Here is a 4,284-nt window from a genome sequence, read left to right on the forward strand (position 1 = left end):
AATGTCATACTAGACTGATTTGGTTTATATCACATTTAGAAAAGTACCAACATCTACTTTTTTCTTCTGAGTGGTGTTCTTACATATCTTTTTTTGATCCAGTCTAGTGTTCACGTTGCGTTACAATAGCTGTTATTAGCATTTTTAGTCATTTTATATTGCTTTGAAAAGTTTCGGATCATATATCTCTGAAATTTGCACACTTGTTAAACTACTTATCTGTATGTGGACTTAAAATATCATGGAAAAGTTTACACAAGCTAAAGTATAGAGAAGTAAGATTTTACATACAGATTTCAGGCATAGTTTTCATTTTTCTATGAACTTACTTTGGTATGAGCTATCTAAGCTAAATAGATGACAGTTATTAATTTTAGTACCTATAATATGCTGTTAAACAGATATATGAAAAATATTTTCTAACATTTATTATATGCCGAATATTGTGCTAACCCTTTAAAATGCATTATCTCATCTGATTGTCATGATAACCCTGTCGGCGGTTGGTACAATTATTATCTGCATTTTACAAATGTAGAACCTAAGGCTTAACTTTGAACTAAGTCAGACTGTTAAGACTGAAGTTGCTTTGGCTAATGCTGACATATTAGGTTGAGCTCGTTGGATTCTTCCAAGAGAAAAAATACTTTATACTATCAAGATTAGATTAGTGTGCCCTAGCTTAGCAGTTGGCAGTTGCTTCATTTTGGGGGAATTACCATTCTTGACATTGAAATCAGATACCAGCAATGTTTTGTAGTATTAACTCCTAATTATTGACAGCACTGTGACACATCTGTGTCAGTTTGCAAACTTTTTGATAAAGGTGAACTCAATGACCTGGTTGTGTATCCTTTAAAAGTGAGAGGAAAAAAAAAAAGCCACTAAAGTAATGACAAGAAATGGGATCAGAGAATACAGTAATATTTCAGGTGTAATCTGTTTTCCTAGGAATTATTCACTGATTCCAAGATTTATAATTTCCCACTGAAATCAAACCATTGTTAAAAATAACCTATAGCATGTTTGTACTGTGTGCTGGGGTTTGCCATTTTATGTCTTTTCGCAAGTTCTCTTGCAAATTAAATTTTCAAGATCAATTATGGGACTCATTGTCCTATTTATGAAGCTTTACTTTTTTTGGTTCCTAGAATTTTCAACAATTGTCAGCACAGTAGATGCATCTTAATTGACAGAGTGGATATGGTAATATCTTTTTCCTCCAAGGACTCTGTCATTAATAAATAATAACAACACTTTTATGTATCTACTTCCAGACTTTTTTTCATTTTGCGTATAGATGTATGCATGCTTTTCTATATTTATAAAAGTATAGCTTATTATAGATGCTTTTTTAAAACCTGCTGCTTTGCACTTCATAGTATGTCATGAACCTTATTCCATGTCAACCAAATAGTCTTCCTCATTGTCCTTTTAAAAACATTTTAATTTGGAGATTACTGTAGACTCATTCAGTTATAAGAAATAAGATCCTGTATATGCTTCACCCAGTTTTCCCCAATGTTAAGTAGCATCTTGCATAACTATAGTGTACCCAGGAAGATTTCAGTTTTACATGTATTTGTGTGTGTGTGTGTGTGTGTGTGTGTTCTGTGCAGTTTTATCACATATGTAGGTTGGTGTGAACACCATCACATCCAGATACAGAATAGTTTCACTGCAAGAATCTCTTGTGGTACTTTTTTATAGTCACAGATACCCCCCTCCTTTCCCCATCCCCAAGCTCTGGCAACCCCTTAATCTGTTCTCCATCTCTATGATTATGTCATTTAAAAATCTTATTAAATGTTATTAAATGTCATTTTATAATAGATGCTTAGTAAATATTCTTTTCTGTAGATGTCATTTATTTAAACAACTTTTTTTGGACATTTAAGTTTTTCATTCTTTCACTTTCACAAGCCGGTGTTATGAACAAATTGTGCCTAAATCATTGGTACATATTTATTTACGTAGGATAAATACCTAGAACCGTAATTGTGGGCTTGAATTTTTAAAGCGTGGTTCATAATGCTTCTGATTTGTATTGATGAATTGCCTTAATGAGAGCGTGCCAATCTATAATCTAATCAGCAGGGTAAGAGAATGCTCATTTCCCCATATTCCTTCAATATTGGCTATGAATGTCTTATTCTTAATTACTGACAACTTGATAGTCAAAAATGATATTTCCTTGTTTGAATTTGCATTTTCAGATCTTAAGTGAGATTATTTAACTAATAGATATATCGGTCACTTATTTTTCCTTTGTAAACTGCTTTTACCCATGTTTTTATTGCACCTTTTTCCCCCTTAACAATGTGTAATAATTCTTTATATACTAAAGACTTTAAATCTTTGTCATATGTATTTTCTAAGTTTGCCTTCTATTTTTATGATGTTTCTTGTGTATGAAAATTTATAATTTTTTTTTTAAATGCCTACAGCACTTGGTCTTCCTAGGTGGTCTCCCATCCAAGTACTAACCAGGCCCGACCTTGCTTAGCTTCCGAGATCAGATGAGATCGGGCATGTTCAGGGTGCCATGGCTGTAGACAAAAATTTATAATTTTTATGTAGTCAAATTTGTTTTTCTTTTTTTTTTTTACTTTTATGGTTACTGCCTTTGGAGATATGCATAAGAAAGCCTTCTCCTCCAAAATTAAGTAAATATTAACTCTTAGTTTCTTTTTTGATGTTTTAATTATTACAGTTAACATTTTAATTCATCTGAAATTTATTTCATTATAAAATGAGGGTTTTTCCCTTCCTAGATCATTAGCCACTTATTCTAACTCCATTGATCTAAAAATCTATTCTTATTCCATTGATTGAAATGCTTCCTTTATTTTTTTTACTATATGATCAATTTTTGGACTTTATGCCAATAATGTGAGTGTTTCTTTCAGTATAGTCTCTTTTAAAGTGGGAACTATAATGTAGGAATAGACTAGGTCATCTGATCTGTAGAGAAATAAAAATGTTCCATGTCTGAAATCTCAAAAAACAAAAGGTAATATTTGAATATATAAAATATAGCATCTACTCTGAAAAATAGCAAACTAAAAGTAAAAGGAAAATAGAGTGGGAGTATTTGCAACTCATAACAAAGGACAAATTACATATAAAGAGTATCTTTAAATTTTATATGAAAAATATCAGTATCTATAGATAAGTAGGCAGAGAATATAAACAGACAAAAGAAGGTACAAATAGTCAACGGACTGTTGGGAAAATATTTTTTTCTTGTTAATGGTCAAATGCAAAATAACATAATAATTAAAAACGTTAAAAGAGTTAAAGCTAATTGTTGACAAAATTGTATTCAGTTTGATATGCTGATGATATTATAAATTGGGACAACACTGGCAAAGTAATATGACAGTTTGTACTAAGAATTGTAAATATGTTCATTCCCCTTAGACGCCAGATCTGAGAATTTCTGAGAAAATCGTTCAACACAGGTAAAAAGCTACAAGGGTGACAACATGTATTTTAAAGCTGCTTGTCATAGGAGAATTTGAAAATAATCTAAATGTTGTATATTAAAGAGCCCTGAAAACTCAAAGGAGGCTGGCCGACCAGTGGAGTAGTCAGTCTTTTAGTGTGGCCCAGGATCTGGTCCACAGTTTTCTTTCTTATTATAAAATATCATACAAGCAAATGAAATATATGTGTGTACATATATATGTGTTTTTATTTCATAAAGTGAATGGCATGTATATATGACCCAGCTAAAGAAAAAGAACATTACCAGAACCATAGAAGCTCCCTGTTAACTGTCTCCCCTTCTTTTCCCATAGATTTAACCATTACGGTAAATTGTATTAGTTGTTCCCTTGTTATTTTAAATGTTTTTGTCACGTGTGTGTATCTCTAAACAATGTAGTATTTTATCTGTTTTTGAGCCTTGTTTAACTTTTGGAATTCTACTCTATGTATTCTTTCTGTAACTTGCTTTCATTGATCAGGGTTATGCTTGTGAGATTCATCTAGATGCATGTAGCTGTAATTCCTCCCCACCCTCCGCCCTCCACACATACTGCTATTGTATAGTCTTGGCTTGCAAATACTCAACTTCAGTTTACCAAAGTAATTCTATTTATGTGCCTTTTGGTTCCAAGCCCACTCCCTCTTCAGGAAATATATAATGTCATAAGCATACACATTCACGACAAAATACGATCATTCTGTACATACCATTCTGCAGTTTTTCCAGTCAGTAATTTTCACCTTCCTATTTATTCCAGTACATTTTTTCTCATTTCGTGCATAGATCATATT

General features: G+C 32.0%; 1 pseudogene; it reads right to left on the bottom strand.

Moving 5' to 3' along the window:
• Positions 1-2,438: 2,438 nt before the first annotated feature.
• On the bottom strand, positions 2,439-2,557 carry LOC112481896 (annotated as a pseudogene).
• Between the last annotated feature and the right edge of the window lie 1,727 nt (positions 2,558-4,284).

Source organism: Pteropus alecto, unplaced genomic scaffold (assembly GCF_000325575.1).
Source record: "Pteropus alecto unplaced genomic scaffold, ASM32557v1 scaffold1010, whole genome shotgun sequence".
In the NCBI taxonomy this organism is placed as follows: domain Eukaryota; kingdom Metazoa; phylum Chordata; class Mammalia; order Chiroptera; family Pteropodidae; genus Pteropus; species Pteropus alecto.